Consider the following 20931-nt stretch of genomic DNA (forward strand, 5'->3'; position numbering starts at 1 on the left):
TGGTTTGGGTACCCCTCCAAGTGGCAGCTCACACCATAGCACTGAGAGGTGAAACGGAGATGTACATTGCACAAGCAAACTCACCGGATCCAGCCACAGCTTTGTGCCCGTTTGCGATCCCCCGAGGTCAACTGCTGAACCATGCTCCTCATAGGTTTTGTTGATGAAGCGGATCTCGATCCAGCAGCTATAGAGGGAAGTGACACCATTCTCAATCATCTGCATTACTAATTTACAAACAGGCATATGTGACATTTATGATATGTATGTAACTTTGTAAACAGCAATTGCAGGTTCTATGCAGAAGGGGATTTTGATCTTTGTCATGGTTTTGATAGGGAAACACTTCACTCCACATTTACTTGATGGACAGGTGCAAGAGGGTTTCACTGCTGCAGCCACAATGGCTTGCATTCCCCGGGATGGTGTTGTTTGCTGCACTGGTGTCGTCCTGTCAGCAGCTGTGATGAGACATACATGTTCATATTTCAGTACACCAGATGGTAACTATGAGCTAACAGGTATATGTCATTCTCAATGACCATTGATAAGATATTTCTGGACAATGTGCAGCATGTTTACCTCGTGGACTTTAAATGTGGGCCCCTGCTCACATACAGCAATGTCCAGCTGTTACCTCCACACAGCTCTAACATTAATGAGATGACACATCAACAGACAAACGTTTATGAGAAGGTTACTGATATTTGAAGAAAGGGGATAAATAATCAGGACACCACCGCATTACATTGATTACACCTTCACCTTTAAGACTAACATGTCTTATGAGTATGATGTTGTTTGTTGACAACTTGAAAGGAGTGTACCTCCACAAGCTGACACATTTGCACATCAGTTCAAACATTGCATTGCAGAGTTCATATGTGAGATGTGCAATAGTCAGGTACATTTTGTGTGTCATTTGTGCTTCTCTACCCATGGAGTCACAAAGCTCATTTTGGAATGAGAGATCACACATTTGTTATGTCCATCCTTTGAGTATCCTCTGTTCCCGTAATCCATTTCCTACATCATGGTATAACTAAGCTGACAACGGATGATGTCTTGTACAGCAGACGTCCTGACCTCAAATATTATACACTCACTTATATAGGTGGATACAGTAGAAGAGGAGGCAAGCAGAATACAACATTTGACTCAAATCCCACACTGTGGGTAAGTTGCGAAGCTTTGATGGTTGCCACCTACACTGGATTTGCATTGTGCCTTTCAGCCAAGAGATATTACAATTTAACTTCCTGAAGATTCACTTAAGATGCCCATGCATCCATCACAAAAGTACACAACTGGCATCAGTGCGAGCCTCATCCACACCAATTTTAATATGATTTGCCCATTGGAATTTTGCTAGGGAGTTTTCATATCATTGAATTACAATCCAGTTGTGTTTTATACACTTCATATGACACTATATACTATTTTTATGTCCATTCTGCATTCACTTGTCACATATTGTGTGTCATCCTTTCACTAGCCACCATGGTGTGATCTGATATGTGGTTAAATGTCATATGAAGGCATATTGTGAAGCAGGACGACAGTGATGTAAAACAATTACAACATACAGCAGAGATTAAAGGCACATTTCATGGGCATGAGCATTCAGGTACATTATTCATGGGTTTACCTACAATTGCCCCCCACCGGCCCAGTGTGTGGTCCCTGACCAGATGTCACAGCCAACCTTGCATCAGAAGTCAATGTGGGTCTTGGAATCTGGAAGAACATCATTGGACCTGCAATGATAAGTGTGATGGCAACTTTACATTTCTGCTGCCACATGTGATGCACTCAATTTTAGACAAAAAGGATGAGCACAATCAGTGTGGGCCCTACCGTTGCAGAAATGTGTGTAGCACTTATTATCATGAGTGATGAGACATTCAACTTATAATGGCCCCACTGCCTAGAAGCAACGTCCTTCAAATTGACACAACAACAAGAATTCCTGAAGTAAGGTCCTCTATCGTGTTTTTTTAATGGCCAAAAAACATGCCATCCGATGATAACATCTATAATCAGCTGGGTGGACTGGACAATTTCATGTATGGAAAAAACATTCTAAGTTGGACAGTGGACACATTCTCAATCCTCCTGAAAATTGTATCTCACTTCTTGTTCATCACTGTTATATTTGTTAACATTGGATTTCTTGATTTAGTCCTCAAAAACAATTGCAATCTAGTGGAGGCCCCTTTTTGACTTGTTATGGCACTCAATTCCAGGGCGGAGTTCACAGCTCTGGAACTGTTGGTGGAATACATTTAGGTGCCGATTCCGATCCTGGAAAAACCGGGTACGAACCGTCGGTCGGAGCGTTTTCTCTGTCCGACTCGTACCCGGGAAAAAAACCCTACAAACTTGCAAGTACGATTCGTACGGAAACACCATTTCCGTACGAGTCGGAAAAAACACCGACCGACTGAAAAATACATACGAATGAGATCCGGACGTGATGTCCGGACGGAGGTAGGCTTGTTTTTACGTACCAGCAAGTACGATTCGTACCCACAGCAGACCGGACGGCAATATTTTTACGGCACCCAAAAAGTGCCGGAAAAGCTAAGTACGCCGCGATGCCAGCGGAATAGGGGGCCCGGTACGCGCCGTACCCCCCCAGCCCCCGTATGTACGCGCGGAACCCCCAGCCCCCCCCCCGTGGAAGTACGCGCCGAACCCCCACCCGTGTATGAAATCACAACGGTATGGTGACCCTAAATATGTTACATTTTGTGTTTCGCTATTCACAAATGTCATTTGCTAAAGGTAAATGTCCTTTATGTATTCCAATAGTTGTAAAGCTAGTTTTTCCTCTCTGGCTACCTTTGAGATTCGGACTTTATATGTCCCTCTGTTGTCTGCTGACAATGTATGCATTTTGACCATCTCCTGACCAGTTTGACTTACCAGTTAGTGAGGGTGGTATGCGTTGCTCTGTATGATGTTGTTTCCTCCCAGAAGTTACAGGGACCTCTGCTACTGTGGTTGTCTGTACTCTGGCTGAATGTGTCAATTGGTGAGAAGAGAGAAAAGTCACCAAATGGAAAATGTACATGTGGAACTTGTCAGACATTCCCTCATATCTTCTACATGCTAACATTATTGTGAAGTACTGCCATGGCCGGTGCAGGTAGGAGCAGTGGGGCCTTGGGGGTGTAATGGCGTGGCAGGGTGAGACAACGAAATATGGGAATGAAATATTTTAAAATAAGGATTCGCTCACCCTCTGCTTTGTGATTTTGGCAGGCACAAGGTGAGTTACTCTTGGGATAATTTGTATTCATTTTCCCTATTCCTTTGTCTGTTGATTTTCCTCTGCACCGCACCCACCATCCCCTTACGTTCTTGACTGACCCAGCAGCCTCTGCATAAGTGGAAGGGGTACTTTGACAATTGCTATTTAACAGTGTTAGGTACAAACGGCAGTAGTACAGGGCCCATATTTTAAATAATGGGAAACGGATTTGGCATTTCTAATACAAAGTATTCTGGGACTTGTGGTGCAACATGCAGAGGGAAACACATGAGCCTCTGTCTGACTATATTTTTATATGAACTTTGGACAATTTCCTTACTCACAATGGCAGTGAAACACAGACATTCATTTTTTATACTTGCTCTTGTCATCACATTTACCTGGTACCACGTTGCGGACATCACTCACAGGCAGCCCATAGAGCATGTGAGGGTGGATTGTAGTGAGGACATCCTCCTCAATTGGGGTGAGATGTAGGTGGGTTCCAGATTGTGGGACTGGGCAAATCCTGTTCAACTGGATCCTGGAGTACTTGTCCTTCACTCTCATATTTTCATCCTGCCACTTCTTCTTGATGTCCTGGACTGTGCGTGCATCCTCCCCCAGTGCTGTGACAGTAGTGGCTATATGCTGTCATAGTGCTGCCTTCTGTGTGTCACTGGTGCAGTAAGGTGGGAGACCATATCGGTGTTTGTAGCGCCTCAAAATGAACTCCAAAATCATGGTGGTCTCATCAGTTGTGAAGTTCTTCTTCCTCCTCATTTTGTACATTTTCCAGTAGCGATGAACAGCAAATGAAAACAGGAACTCTCTGTGGCCAAACATGTTCCTTGAATGTGTGCTGCTTTTACGTGGTTTGTGGTGCTGGTCTTCCAGTTAGTGTTAATTGAATTCAGCAGGAGCATGGTGGGGGATGGTAGGCACTTGAAATGATCATCAGACCCAAATGAAGGTATTCCGGCCCAGATTCGGAGATTCCGGCCCGCATGCGCAAATTCCAGGCTGGGATAGGAAATTCTGGCACAAGTGCAAGATTCCCGCTCTGGGTGAGGAAATTCCGGGCCGGAGTGCGGAAATTCCAGCCTAAGTGCGGAAATTCCAGCCCGAGTGCAGACGTAATGTTAGTAGTCTTAAGTGCATTCTTGGAATACCAAAAATCCTAAGTACCTTCTGTGAATACCAAAAGTAGTAAGTTTAGGATTTTGTCTAAGATTAGTTCTGTGAAACGGCCCCAGAGGCATGTATGTTCCTTGGCTATTCCTCTGAACCTGGTCTGATAAAGCATGCTCCAAACTGGCTTAACTTTTGCCCCTAGCCCACTGAAAGAGATATAGTGATACCTAGGGACTGCTTTACTGAAGGGTGCAAATGTAGTACCTCAAAAATGTAGTGGTATCCTTACTTAACTCTATGTGTAATGTTCTCTGCGGGATTCTCTGCTATAAAATTATCCATTATTGTGCTACAGTAGAACACTGTAACTAGCTTTGGCACCATTGTGCATTAGGAATTCTATTTAGATAGGAAATTACATTACCCCTGAATTACAGATTGTTATACATTTTCTGACATTTCCGTAGTAGGCGCTTACTCATCTTATTTTGACTTCTTATCCATCCCTTAAAGGATAATGGTGGCCCTAGAATTCTATCTTAAAGGTATTTCCCATCCATTGAATTGGTTACATCCATGTTTTCCCTTTATTGGTTTTCTTTGAATTACTGAGAAAGTCAAACATTTTCTTTCCATTTTCTAAGAGCTGGATGATAGCATCTTTAAAAGTTTAAACATGTGACTGTTTGAGATGCTGATTCTTGAACTCCCTACACTTCTCTGAGATAAAAACTAAAGCTTGTTGCATGCTACTCAGCTTAGAGACAAAGATATAGTAAAAGATAAATTCAATTTTTCCTTGTGTGACTTGTCGGCAAGGGTAATCTTTTGATTTCAAAGAAGTTTATTGATTTTATATACAAGAAATTAGGATTTCTGTTACAGGCTTAGCCATCCGTAGAATGTATAACAGTGTTTGCAGTCGCTTCGAAACATATGGTTGACTAACCCCTCCTGACGTGACTTAGTGAGAGAAAGAAAGAGATAGTAAGAAAGATGAAGAGAAGGGCACAAGAGAGGCTATGTATTTGTGAGACCTATAATAACCTGACCAGGCCGCCACACGCTGGTTTGCTTGTGGCGATATGGGCAGACCAGTCATTCCAACCTACCCGTAGGGCCATGGTGATTGCGCTCAATTCTATTCCTTTTACCGCGCTTACCGGGGTCTGGGGGGGATCAGGGGGTTAGTCGCCGAAGATTTGGTTTCACGGCGGAGTTCATGGAGGTTCGTAAAAGTCCAGGTATATGTCGAGTGACTTCCACATCCCCCTGGAGGCTGGTCTCCAGGGTGAGTTCTGTAGTGCAATGTTGTCCGCACCTCTGAGGTGCGTAACCCAGTTCAACCAGCCTCTATATGAAGTCTTACTTGTGTCTTTCCAGTTCTCTAAAGTACTGGGCTGTACATTAAAAACTGAGTTCTACTCCCTCGCCACCGCATTTATGACCGCAGAACTAAGATCAGAGCACGATAAGGGCCTACTAGACCTGTTGCTGACCGCAAGGGTAATCTTGAAGCTTTGCCACAGTGCCTAAAATGTCCTTGACAAGACATCGTTCTTCTCCTATGATATGGCTATGTTGTGTTTTTTTTTACTTACAGTCCATCTATTCCAGTGATGTGTTGATTGTCAATTCTTTGTTTACCATCATTTCATGAGAATAGTGTAATTGTTATGTTATGGGCATTAGAGTGCTACTTCTATTAATCTTTACTCAATGCACTAATGGACCCTCAGAGCCAGCTTGAATCTCCTGCTACAAACCCGTCAGTGGCATACACTCTGCATCACATCACTGAATATCTCTCATTTGGTTTTCTTCTCCTTTGTCTGTTTTTTCATTTAAACTTTGGGCATATTCTGAATACTATCCTTCACCTTCTGTACCATGTCGCTCATTTATTCATAGTGACCTTTCACAAGTGCCCACTTAAAATAAGCTTACCAATGTGTCACTAATTGCTATTTCCTCAGTGTCAATGCGCCCTCAGTGTGTAAGCTTTCAAATACCTCGTACTTCTTTCACCTCTTAGATGTGCTCTGCATGTGAAACAATTAATGGATCTGTTGAACTTTGATCTGTATCATTCTATGATTCTAATGCATTGTATTATCATATACAGTGCGCTGAATGCTGGCACCATCTATGGTGCATACTAGCCTACAACAATATGTAGAATGAATCACTGTCAGAGAAATCAGTCACACAAACCAGCAACAATATAATCACTGCAAGTTCAGATAAGAAAAGAGGCCAGGCGTGTAAGAGAGAAGACTTCTATAGCCTCATTTAGAATCTCTATTCCAGAATTGTGTATTTTACTGCCAGCACATTTCTGCATGGGTCTTACCAAGTTACCTTCTCCTTTAATGCTGTGCTCTAAAGATAAATTTACTCACCGATTGATCTTTTCCCAAGACCTTCATTGTGCTTTAAACCTGATACTGGCCTAGAGGCAGATATCCTGGGTGATACTAAAAAGCTTTTCATGTCTACGATTCCCTACGAAATACCCTACCTTACCATTAAAACACTGAATTTTAAAGCAGCATTTCACAACAAATTAAAAGCACAATATGCAGAGCCATTTAAAAATGTATAGACATTGTCTCGTGCACACACAATTTAAGAAATGATTTAGAGGCCACATTCTTGTTGAAGGTCACATTCTTGTTCAGGCCAAGTCATAATTTAGCAGAGTTGCATTGAATAAAATCAGTTATTGATAATTAAATGTATGTAGCGACTCGTTGTAAGAGGTTTTGAGAATCAGAGAAAGCACATATAATTGTATAAACGCTTAATTCACGTGTATCAAAATTTCTAACAATGAATCAAAGGCAGTCAGTACGAGTGGCCTAGTAGATATCGCACACTAAAATCATACACTGAGGTGTTTTATATTTATTACGTGGAATAATTGTTGCTTATTGTTAGAAATGGGATTTCTGGTTGGCTAGGGCTTGCGCCAAAGCCAGGCAGAAACCACCACTCTAGTCAGAGCTGGGGAGTTACACGCCAAAGATAACTCCTGCTCACCCCCTTGGTAGCTTGGCACGAGCAGTCAGGCTTATCCCGGAGGCAATGTGTAAAGCGTTTGCGCGCGCACCCAACAACCACACCCAAGGCCCACCATAAAAGAAACTCCACACAAGGTTATATATAAAAATAGCCTTTGTATTATACCAAAACACATTAGATAATATTCACACAATTTACACTGTGCCAACTGGCACTGGGCGGAATTTACAGGGGACTATTTACACAAGACAGGGCCACATGGACCACTGTCAGAATCATCACAAATCACCAAATTGCAAATGTAGAACAAATAATAAATGTAGAACAAATAATGAATGTAGCGCACAACCAGTAACCACTGGTACAAGGTAAGTACACCCTACGCAATCCTAAACACCTTAGGTATACATCACGCAGGGGACCATGAACTCACTAGCATAATTTCTACTAGCAAAACAATCTCCTATGCATAAACGCAGTTTAGGAATGAAAATAGCATAAAGGCAATGCACAGGCGCAAAAGTACACCGGTAACAATACTCATGTACCCTAGGTGAGGGCACAACACAAGAAAACTGTCCCCAGGCCAACTTGGCCTTTCAGGGGCTCAAACGCCCTTTGTCCACAGAGTCAGGGCTGGACTGCGCAGGCTGCGCAAGCCAACGCGCACAGGGGCACAACCTAAACGTTGCAACTGCCCACTAAGTGCTGGGCAGCTGTGGGGACTGGGGCCTGGGCACCTCGAGGCCCTCACGTTGGAGTCCCTCTGGACTCTAAACAAATAATGCCCGACGTTGGAGCCTCACAGGCTCTGCAAAATATTGCCCCCGACGTTGGAGCCTCTCAGGGGCTCGAGAACACTGCCCCCGATGTTGGAGCCTCTCAGGGGCTCGAGAACACTGCCCCCAAAGTTGGAGCGGCCCACTGTCATCCGGGGCCACTCTACCTCAAAGAATGCCGCCGACGTTGGAGCGACCACCCTAACAGGGGGGGGGGGCGCCCAGGAAATGGGCTGGGCTTTGACCGGCACCAACCGCAACCCCTACGGAGCTCCCCAGCCCTTCCAGACTTACCGGGCTCACTCTGGGGGACTCCGCTCCTCTTCTCCTCGTCGGCCGCAGCACTCGTGGGGCTCTCTCCGGCACCGGGGCCTTGCTACCAGTCAGGCTGCTTACTCCAGCCGCGCTTCACCCGGTCCCCCTCCTCTGGACCGGGACTTGGTTCAGGGGTTGCCTTCCCCTCTTCCGCTACAGGGGAAGGCGGAAATGTGGCGCGCGAGGCTCCGGGCTTGCCTCGCGTCGCGCTGCCCCGCCCACCACCAGGCGGGACTTCCTGCACTTCCGGGTCGCTGCAGGCAGCGCGGCGGACCGGTCTTCTTGGCGGCAGTACGGGGTAGGCTCCCACAACGTAAATACAGCAATAAGCGGAGTGGGCACCCGCGACCGACACCAATATGCGGGGTGGGCTCCCGTATTGGTTTAAAGTTAAATATGAGGAAATAAGCGGGGTGGGCACCCGCCAACGAGCACCACAATGCGGGGTGGGCACCCGCGATAAAATACGGCCAAAAGCGGGGGAATCCCTACGTCGGGGTTCCCCCGTAAATTATCGCAGCTCAGCGCTGCTGGCCACAAATGAAGGTGCTCCTCAGCAAATAAAGGTATAGTGCTTCCCAGGCGCTTGAAGGCAAGGTCCAGGAAAAGTCTTTAGATGCAGGGGGGCAAAGACTGGGCCCAGGGGCCAGCTCACAGGGCCCTCCAGCAGGGAGGCAGTCCCTAGTGGTGGTCTCTCCTGGCGCCCAGCAGCAGCAGGCCCCCCTCAAGTTAGGATCAGTAGAGAACATTTTGTAAGGGGTCACAGCCCCTTTTTTTACACAGGTTACCTTTTGTGACACAGCACAGAGTTTAGGGCAGAACCAGTTACAACTGGTTCAGGAGCACTTGAGCACTTTGTTTTGCTCAGCTCCTCTCCTTCCTTTCACAGGACAGGCCAGGGTCATCAGTCGCACCACAGGGGGCGGAGCCAGCATTGTGTGGGGAAAGCCCATCCCTATTCATGTCCCCGGTGTACTCCTCCCACCCATCTGGCTGCTGTCCTCCCCATTCACCACTGGGTGACTCATCCTGACTCTGGGGATTCCCTAGTCCATCACATGACCTCAGCCAGCCAATTGCCAGACAAGGCACTCATCTCACACTGCACACAGAAATGCCAACTTCTAGAAGTGGCACTTCCACACTAGGTACATTGACGCCGCACACATCATCGCGCAGCATTTCATCACACGAGTCCGCACATACCAAACTCGCACCTGCACTCCCCGCGCATCAGGAACTACCAGGGACACATACAATCCCCCATGCATTCCTATGGGAGGGCAGGCCAACCTCACTACACACACGCACTTTACCCTGGGACACAGTGGTAAAGTGCGCAGAAGCCAAAAATCACTAACACCAGGTCACAATAAAAAGCAAAAAGTTTAGGGGTGAACCTGCCAGAAGGGCCAAGTCCAACACTTATCATGTCTTGCCTGAAAAATAGGATATAACATGCGGATTTTGGTGCTTATTGTACCAAAATCTACATGTCCCAGTATTTACCAGGCATTTTCCCAGAGTACATTTCAGCAGGATTAAGTTTACCGGGGACAAATTGGGGGGCGGCGCAATCCTGAAAAAGGCCACTCATAATGAGGTTCTTAGTAGATTACTTTCAAGCTGTTTGTAGGCACGCCTCATCAAGTTACAACCCCAACACAGACCCAATTCTCGCCCAACCTTAGACTTCTCTTTGATAGGAACTAATATTAGTAATGACACAATCAAATACTGAAAGCAAAGGTGTAATGCTTGGCCTGAAATTATCCAGTGTAGGAAATGAAGTAGATTTAGGTCTTCAAATCGAGTGGCACATCATCGGATGTCATTTTGGTCACATCTTCTAAACTTTGATACCACAGGGATTGGAATTTAACCGCTGTGATAATTATCCCCTATTGTGAGTTCACCCTGCCAACTGGGACATAACTTGTAGATTGTGGTGCATACCCACAAAAATGCATGTTTTTTCTGTTGGTTTAGCAGTGCATTAGGAAAAGCGTCACAAAAATACTATGACGCTATGGGAGGCATGATTTACCCTTTTCATTTCTTAGAATGTGTGCCCAGTTCAGAACCATTGCAGATGCTCTTTTGCTATGAAGAATGCTTACTCAAGAAGCTTTTCATGTTCCTAAATGTGAGTACTTCGCACATTACACATCAAAGGGGTAATAAATCAGTAGAATTAAATTTTTAGATGTCATTAGCCCAGATATTTTCACTATACTAAAATGAAATGAATTCTTACTTTAAGGGGAGTTCAGACAACTGTCTTCTTCCACTGGATTGTTATTGTGTCATTCACATTTTTATTCCATCCACCACTACATAGGGACTGGGGTAATGGGTCAGCCTCTTCAGCCACTGGCTAACTTCACTGTGAATTGTGACATTTTATTTGGGTTCTCTTTAGATCTACTTGACCCTCCACCCTCTTTCTACATTATACTCAATTGTGTATACTTTCCGCACGTGCAGCTCACTTATTGCAGGTGTGTAATTGACTGAGAGACGTTCATTACAAAATATTTTCCAATAGTCATAATGCGGAACCTATCTTATCTGAATAGGCTTTGCCAGACCCCTAGCTAACACTCCACTGTTGATTGGTTAGAGTACTGATGAGTGTGCAAATTACAAGTGTATATTTCGCATGCATTTATGCGTCTTTTCCTTCTTTCTGAATTTAGAAAAACCGACGTCTTTTCGACTTTAGGAATTCAAAGGGCTTCACGATGTCTCTTCACTCCCTTTTATGCTCACACATGAATGCTTGACTTCAAGCGCCTCTCCAGAAAGGACATGCGCTTTAACCCGCGTACCATTTGATGCACAAGATCGCAGCACAACTGCTGCGCTCCTGCATGAACCATCGGCACTTCTAGGAAAGCAAATAGCCTTTTCCTCCTTATTCATTTAATCAAAAATATTACAATCAATAAGAAACTTTTATTTTAATCTTCCTTTACCGAGCAGTCAGCTTTGTTTGCTACCTGGCTGTCCATTAATTCGAGAGAAGAGAAATAATTTGATTGCTTTTACAGTACCTTGCAAGACAAATTTCCCGTTTGTTTCATCTCCTTGGGAACTATTTACAGGAAACCTAATGCAAAATTTGCAATTAAACTTGGTAGGGCTCAGAGTATCTCGATACACCCATTAAGCGAACCCTTCTGCACTGATAGATCATGGAGCATTAATAAAATATTCATAACAATGTTTAACACATTAGCCCAGTTAAAAAGCCACAGCATAAAAAAAATCAGCTGAGAAAAAAAAGATCGCAGTAAGGCAAGTGTTTACAGGATATCTATAGTAAGAACAGTAAAAGCAAGATGAGATAATGTACCGGCACTGCTATGAAGGGGTACTTTCAGAAGGCAAAATCAACAGCCGCAAGCATCCTATAGTTGTGTATAGAAATAGTTTTCCGTAGAATATACACATTGCACAAATCTCTTGTCAGTCAGTCAGTCAAATCTCTTACATTTACTGACTTTATCCTATGTTCAGTTTTGCTTATCTAGGACACGTTTTCCAACTATTTTACATTTTAAAGCTTCTTTATGCAGAATGTGGACCTGAGCTTTTGGGTTTCCCATGGTGTGTATGCATGTAGGCGGTGAAGGGGGTCTTGGGGGGTAGCCGAACGTAAATAGGTCTGTCCCCCGGGGTGTTTGGGGAATGGGAGAAGCCCAAGCGACTGCTCCTTCCCGTTTGGGCTATTTGGGCTATTTTAGAGCCCAAAAGATATTTATGCACCCATTTTGACAGACCAGCCACCATTTTGTGATACAGGGTGGCTGGTAACAGGTATAGCAGTGCTTTTTCCTAGGAAATATGTGAGGGAAATTTTGTCCACAGATGGCAGGATGGCGCAGGCGCAGGCGCAGGCGTGACGACTACTTGTAGAAGCTGGGGTTCCTGACCTCATTTACAAACGGGGTGAATTGTGTAGTTTTTGTTTGCTTCCGCAGTGCCGGACTCCGTGATTTCCACAGGTGAGGCAACAGGGCTGCTCTCATCTTCGGAGAGCGACCCTGAGGGGTGTGCAGCTGAACACAGGGAAGTGCATAAACATGCGTGGCCTGCAGCGTCAGCGCAAAGTGTTTCCTGGGGGAGCTATCTAGGACTCCAGTAATGCCCCGTAGTGTGTGCAAGGAAGGGAGAGCAGCGTACAGTGAACTGCCCCCCCTCAATTAAAAGCAGCAGGCCGACTGGAGCAAAGGGGCGGGGCTTATGAGGGTAGTAGGCCGCATGCGGACTATTACGTTACCTAGGACTACCCCTTTGCTTGGTGCAGTCCGGAGACTGAATCAAGACACAGCCTATAGGCTTGTGCCGTCCAAGAATGGCGATATTTTCCCAAGAACCAAATCACTCACCTGGTGCACACAGGTCGAGTCAAGTTATTCCCCACTGCCGACTCTTCGGACCAAACGGTCAACTCCAAGGTTCCGCTTTTTCAGGACCCCAACTGGTGACTACTAGCCGAGGATCCATCCGCTCAGAAGGGCAGGGCAGCTGCGAGAACGAAGCTCGGCCTTGTGTGTGGGGCCCCGATGTGCCTGACCGACCAGACACCACCCGACCCTCCAACCCGTGAGGGGATCACCTCACGGGGTCCCTGTTTGGGTGCCAACTGAAGGACGGGGCCCTCTAGGGCCACGCGTGTTACTTACAACCACCTGCTATGCCTTCCCAAAAATGAAGAGTCGGTCAGACAGTAGAGAATACAAACTTACATTTATTCAGCATATACTCTGCAGAGGAGTCCAATCAGAACTTCACCCTAAGATGTCTGCCAAGGAGACTGACGCCCCAATGTTTGCTAATACATGATAAACCTTTCTAGGAGACTGCGGCCACGCCTCTAGTGGAAAACTACCATCCTGAGCATGGCATGGAAAAAGGAGGCACAGAGAGATGAGCTAGCACCTGCCAGATGGGCACACACTATCACTAGTTCAATGCCAGTGTGCCGAATCTCCGCGTCTCCTAACGTGGGAGCAGAGTTGCACATTGAGAATGGCATGCAGAAGCAGAATAATTGCTCATTAGCAAGTTAGGTAGCAGCCTTCAACAGGAAAGAAAATAATAACGAAGTACAGTGTTCTGCTGAGGCAAACAATTCTGAATGCTAAGGCCTAGTACGAGCACAGCCCAAGCAGTCTAATAAGGATTCCGAAATACAAAATGGAGTCACGCTTGCTAACGAAAGCTTACATGTTACAGGGATAACTCAGTGGGTTGCATAACGTGAACACAAATGGCATCTATTTAGCCACATATTGCTAATCTGATATAGCATAAACAAGTGCATTATGTAGGAAGGGGAATTTCAAACCTAACACAAAGCCTAGGTTTAATGAGTAGCAGGGAATTATGAAGTCAAAAGGCTGTGTTATGCCGTTTTGAAGAGGCTATCAACGCAACTTTGTTTGGCATGTGTCATCCTATTTCAGTACTATACAGCCTCATGTGAGGGGAACAGCTGCTATATTTTGAGGTTGGTGGCCATATTAATAATTCTGCACTGGGTGCATCACATTTTTCGGAGGCAATATTCCATGCAATTTTGGGGGCAGTTCTTAGCTCTCACTCCCGGGGCCCTTATCTAGACACTCCTTTTTAATTGTTGAGCGTTCTAGTATTAGATTCATTCAAAATAGGATAACTGGGGGAGTAGCTCAAACACAGGAAGGTTTTTAGGGAGAGAACCAGGTCGGCTATTAGTACAAGCGTTCAAGGGGGGTCAAGGTAGTTCAGGAGGGAGATAAGTTCAGTGGCACGGTACGCGAGGGGAAGGCCAGGATGGGAGGCAGTTAGGGACCAGCACACCGGACCACATATCAGTTTATGGCGGGTTCAGGTCAGCAGAGTTCCAGATGCAGGAGAGTACTGTGTGGCTCCATTACCCCATGGGGAAGAGAATGGCTGGGTTGGACAGCAGCCCCATGTAGGCCCCGAACAGCCTCGGCAGTGCACCAGGCCAAGGGGGGCAGTACTACCCTGGTGGAAGTGGACTCAGAACACGACTTTCTGTATATGGGGAGGTCTTGGGAGGGTATGGTACAACCTCCAACGTAGGCATGAGGGTACACGGATAAGGGTGAAGAGATTGGGAAGGAGCTAGGGCTCGATGGTAAGTAGGTTGGCAAAGTTTCTCACAGAAAAAGGGTGCAGATCCTGTCAATGCAGTCAAAGTATTTTAGTGTGATCAAGTAAGGCTTGGGTCCGTAACTCGCCAGACTGGACCACCTCAATATTGAAATAAACAAACAGGATGTCTGGGGGGGTTATTTTGATTAGAGTTGTGATAAACCTTAGACCATTAATTCCAAAGTTTTCAAGCTTTATTTAGCTTATTTTTGATATTTCAACAAAGACATTTATAAATCAATAGAGCATGTCTTTTCAAAGAAACACCACATTAGTAAATCGCACAATTCAGAAACGTTTGAAATAGAACTATATACAACATTTACATAGTGCAAAAAAAAGATTTTGTGAGAAAAAATAATAATATATGGAACGTTTTTGCAAACAAATAATAGCAACAAATCAATAATCGCAAAAAAAAATCAATAACTCATGTGTGCCAGCCTGAAATTAAACCAGTCCTACATTCATATTAACACCAGACGGACAGTTACTCATTTTCGCAACACGTTTCCTGTCCTGCCTGTGAGAGGATGGGGATACCTAACCTACTGGTGGGTGTTGTCAGAAGCTGCTGAGGGAAATATTATTTAAGTTTCCTCATGACACACCCCATCAACAGTCCCCCGTACTCAAAGCCAACGCGTTTCGAATCCCTAACAAATCCGTGATTCTCTTCAGGACTTGGACTTGGTATTTTGGCTCTTAATTGTGGTGTGGGGTTGTTCCACAGGAACTGATGTCCAGAAACGTTGCTTCAAATCCTATATTGTGATCGAAGCTTCAAATGTATGTGACGTGTGGGACAACTCAGTGGTGTCACTCCATTATCTTAAAATCGAAAAAAGCCATAATTGATGAGGAGCTTTTAAACAGCAGCTGCTCCCAAATCGTTTCTGTTTTCTGTAATTCTTTCTCTATACTGCGGGAAATATCAATCCAACATGTTACTCTACGTTGCTGCCGGTTTGGAAGCAGAGTAGCATGTTGGATTTACATCTTAATACAAGGGAAGGAGAGTGCTGAGCTCAAGACGGCGGACCTACATTACGGGAAGGGTTCAAAGCTGTAGATGCCCTTAGGTTGGGAACTAAACAGACAAGCAGGAAGGAGTTGAGGGTGATACCGCTGGTGCCTGTGGGAGCACTAATACCGGAGGGTTCACCAGAGAATTTCGTAGGTAGGCAGGCAGGTTTAAAGGCCCCAGAAGCACACCCCCTCACCAACTCTTACAGCAGATGCGCCAGCCTAGTTTTCAGCCGAGTAGCAGCAACATCAGCAGGTGTCCACAGGGACACAGCAGCATAAGCAGGCATAGGGTTTTTGGGGGGAGGGTGAGGATTTGGTGCCAAAGTTAATACGCTCACTAACCTCGTCCTTTAAGTAATTTGGAGTGATGATGTCTAGTAACAGAGAGGAGGCCAACATCTGAGGGAAGAGTTACACATGGTTCCCGGCTAGGGTACAGAGGTACGAGAGTAGGGAGATGGGCTCGGATACTTAAGCAGTTAGTGCAGCAGACCATTTGGTTCAGAGAAACTGCTCAAAGATAGGCATTGGGAATCCCAAGAAAGGAAAAGGTTAGCACTAATTTCCCCTTCAATGGTACTGAACAGGGGGTAGCTCACTTAACGGCGTTGTATCAGAGGAAGAGGCCTTCTTTGCTTATTTTTCATTGTGTCACAGAGAACAGGGTATTTGGAGCTGACACACTAACTTGGGGAATTTTTCGTTGTTTGGCAGCCAGTTTCCGCAGAATGCAAGAGGAAGTTGCATAGTTTACGGTCAAGGGGAATCTGGACAAACCTTGGGTATCAGAGAAGACAGCTGGACCCGGTAAGGGGGCTGTCATTACATGAAATTTAGATTGATGCTGTCGAGGCCTAGTTACCATAGTGATAAAGCAAACACGGATGGGGATAAGGGGTGATTTGGTGTACCTTGGACACCAGAGCAGACAGCTGGACCCTGGATGGGGACTGTCATTCCGGGTGTACTTTGGGCACCAGAACAGACAGCTGGACCCTGGATTGTGGCTGTCATTCCGGGTGTACCTTGGGCATCAGAGCAGACAGCTGGACCCTGGATGGGGGTTTTCATTCCGGGCAATGCAAATAATTTTGTGGCCAATGTGGCCTGGTTACCAATGGTTATGGAGCAAACATGCATAGTTCTGAGGTCTGCCAGAGGATGCTGGGCATTTTCGGGGAACCTGGGGTTTAACATCAGGGTACCTTCAGCATAGAAGACATCTGGCCCAGTACGGCACTGGCACCCTGGAGCATCAACATTGATCCTGTGGCCATGGAGGCACGATTTACTGATAGTGATCAGAGCTGACAAGCCTGTTATGGAGACTGCCAGAGGATGCTGGACAGTTCTAGGAGATCATGGGCGAACCTGGGGTACAGTCGACAGCATAGGATAAGAGATTGACCAGCACAGCAATGTCATTCCAGGGAGTTGGCATTGATTCTGTGACCATGGAGGTCCGATTTACGGTTAGTGAGTAGAGCGGACAAGTCTGATTTTGTGGACTGCCAGAGGAGGCTGGACAGTTCTGGGAGCTCAAGAGAAAAGTGAGGGTACCTTTGGCAACAAAGCAGGCAGCTGGACCCAGTACGTTGCCGGCAATCCTGGTCACATTGTGATTGGTGATGTGGCCATGGAGACATAGTTACCAAGGGGATAAATCTAACAAGCCCTTCTTCATGGACTGCCAGAGGGTGCTGGACAGTTTTTGGGCAGCTCAGGGTTGACCCATGTGCCCCTTTGCCAAAAGGGAAGACAGTTGGTCCCTGTACGGTGCTGTCATTCCTGGGCATGGAGTTTGAGTATGTAGCAGGGAGGCCCAGTTACAGTTGGAAGGAAAGCTAATAAGGCACTGATATGGGACACAAGGCCGACTAAACACAAGGCTCTGGCAATGAGATGAACATTTATTGAGACATTCTATATTTCAAAAGAAAGTTTATTTCACGTGAATGAAATAGCAGAGGGGAGGATTGCCAGGCAGGTTGCACATGAGGTACTGGCAAAAAGGGGCAAAGGTCTGGGTCAGCAAAATGTCACAAACAGGAAAAAATGTGTTTTTCACATTAATAACATAGCGGTGAGTAGTCAGGAATCAACAGTATATAACCTATGTGCAGGGGCTGAAATTGTTGCTGTTCTGGTGTGAACACTTTGGAATTGGAGGGCATGTTTGGAGCGTGTCATGTGCCTTGGAAGGGCGAGGACTCTGTAGATGCTTTCTCTTGTTCACAGTGGGCAAGGTTCTATAGGTTGGCCACGGTTACAGAGGCTTAAGGGAAGGGCCTGGTTAGCAGGGAGCAATGGATACCAAAGGCCAGACGGAGGACTGAAGCTGTTGTACAGTTTATTTTGCAGATGATTGAACAGGGACAGTCTAGAGTACCTAGGGCTGGACAGCGAATGGCACTGCATTCAAGAATGGGTTTTGGTGGAGTTATGTCCCGATGACAGACAAGTGGATCCAGGATTTGGGTGGATTGGGTTAGGGAATCTAGGAGCGGGACCCCCTTTTTGACCCTGAGGACAGGGGGGCTAGGTTCAGAGTTTATTTGATCTTTATCAGGGATCTGCTCTAAAGAATATGAAAATGTGTTGGCTTTGACACTCACAACTTGGATGGTCTGGGGGCAATTTCTAGGGTATATAACTTATTGGGTGTAAAGGGGGAGTATGGGAGGAAGTCCGTCTGGCGGCAGCAGACATAGGAATTTGGTAGTGTACTGTAAGACTGATCATTGGGGTCTTGGCAGTGCTGTGTTGCATAGGTATCCAGTTTAAAAGGTTTTGCCGGGGAGGTGAGCCTCTTCCCTGCAAGAAGAGTCGCACAGTGCTGGGGTTTGTTGTTATGTCACATTGGCGGGACACAAGGAATGGCTTTTCCACTGTTGTCTGTACTTCTGGGGAGTTGCTGACACACAAAATATTGGAACGCTTGCCTGTAGTAGGGACAGGACCTGGAGACAGGCTATAAGGGACGGAACGTGGCGGACATGATGGGCTTGGGGAGAGGAACATCAAACTGCTATTAGAAAGATGCACAGGTCAGGGAGGTGGTGTGCTAAGATATTTAGTTTTCTCAATGTTCTATTGTTGTTTTTCAGGTTCGGCTCCAAGTTTGGAGGTCTCCGGTGTGCCTCTTTGGTTAATGAGCATTCTTGGGTTTAATAGGATGAACAGCAGGCATAGAGGAGCAGACGCTGGGTCACTTTGGGATTCGCCCATTATCGTTTTCTCATTCGATCGTATGATAGTAGGGGGCCTAGAGTGGAAGCAACTGCTATTCTCTTGAAATAGGTTATTAGTAGGGGGGGAGATGTCAGGGTATTTTGAGCAAAACAATGTAGTAGGACTTGCAGGCTATTCCGCCATTGGTCAAGTGGCTAGGTGGTATGATTTTATTCTGTCAAGGAGCGGCATGGGGCTGTTAAGACAGAAGTATTAGGGAAACAAGGAAAGGGTCAATGGAGACAGGATGTATTTTTGAAGAGTATATGCATCTGTCTTTAAATATGACACAGTTAAATCTTTAGGGGGTCGGCGTTTTTCTCTTTTAATTTTCGCATGGAGTTGTACTTGTTTCAGGTTCAGGATGACCCTGCAAAAGACCCCTTAAGTTTTTGGGGGGGCAGAAAAAGGGTAGTCACCCTTTTTTCTGGGTGGTGGTTGGCAGTCAAGTTCACATGTTTTAGCCAAGTTTATTTGTTGTTGACAGAGGCAATCTAGACTGAAAAGGAACGGGCAGACAAGTTCACACCTGGACGAGGTAGGATCTTTAAGGTACATTGGGAAGTTAGGTCAGTTACTGGTTAATAGTCGTAAAGGTTAAAGTTCAAAGGTCAAAGGTGAAAGGGTAAAGTTCAAAGAAGAAAAGTCAAAGGTTAAAGTTCAAAGGTCAAAGGTCACCGTAGGGGGTAATGAATTGCAGGTTTAAAAATGTTGTGTGGGGGAACTTTAGGGGTGGGGTAGTTAAAAATAAGCAACATTTTGTACAGTGAGGTTGTAGTTTTGTAAGACATCAGGCAAAGTGCTTTTAATTGTGATGTGCACCTGTTTTAATAAAAGTGGCCTTTTCCACACTATTCCGGTGTCAGTGGTCTGTGCTGCTCCCCATATTCCCCAAGGGGTTCTTTGGAGGCAACCGAACATAGAGAGGTCTGTCCCCCGGGTTGTTTGGGGAATGTGAGCGGCCGGGAGTCTGCTCCTTCCCTTTTGGACTATTAGAGAGCCCACAAGATATTTATGCACCCATTTTGACAAAACAGACACCATTTTGTGACACATGGTGGCTAGTAATAGTGAAAGTACTGCTTTTTCCCCACCCTCCTGCCCATTTAAATCACGCTTTGGGGGTTTAATTAGTCCATGCTAATACGTTTTTGGATGGCTTTGATCTGGAACAGGTGTACAGGGTGTTTAAGTGATTGCTTCGGGGGTTATTGCTTTGAAGCAGGTGCAAGGGCGGTTGGCAGTTAAGTTGGCATGTTTTAGCCAAGTTTATTAGTTGTTGACATAGGCAATCCAGGCTGAAAGGGAACGGGTTGACAAGTTCATGCCTGGACGAGGTATGATCTTTAAGGTGCATTAGGAAGTTAGGTTAGTTACAGGTTAATTGTCATGAAGGTTAAAATTCAAAGGTCAATGGTGAAAGGGTAAAGTTCAAAGAGGAAAAGTCAATGGTTAGAGTACAAAGGTGAAAGTTAAAGGTCACAGTAGGGGTAATGAATTGCAGGTTTAAAAATGTTGTGTGGGGGAACTTTAGAGGTGGGAGTAGGCCTGGGCTAAAATTCCGTGTGCGCGATCGCCTTACCTGAATCACTGCGTTAGCCGACAAGTTTTCCTGATCCGGTCGTGTTCTCCACGAGATGTTGGATTGTTGGTAGCCATTTGCGCTGTCTCGCGACAGTTCGCGCCCGCAGTAACGTCATTCATCGCGCGATCATGTCTTTCTTTTCGCGATCATGCACCGCGAGACAAGTGAAAACAAGATGGCTGCGCCCGCGAGCAACCGCATGGGTAAGTTGGCGAGCCGCGACCACGCCGAAAATACCGCGAACGGGCGGGGAAAAAACTTCCGCATCTTCGCGATATTTCCGCGTGTTTGCGGAGATTTTTAACATTTTCGCGATAATTTGCAAAAGTGAATTTCGCAAATTCCGCCCACCCCTAGGTGGGAGTAGTTTAACATAAGCAACATTTTGTATGTGAGGTTGTAGTTTT

This window comes from Triturus cristatus, chromosome 5_1 (assembly GCF_964204655.1).
Source record: "Triturus cristatus chromosome 5_1, aTriCri1.1, whole genome shotgun sequence".
NCBI lineage: Eukaryota > Metazoa > Chordata > Amphibia > Caudata > Salamandridae > Triturus > Triturus cristatus.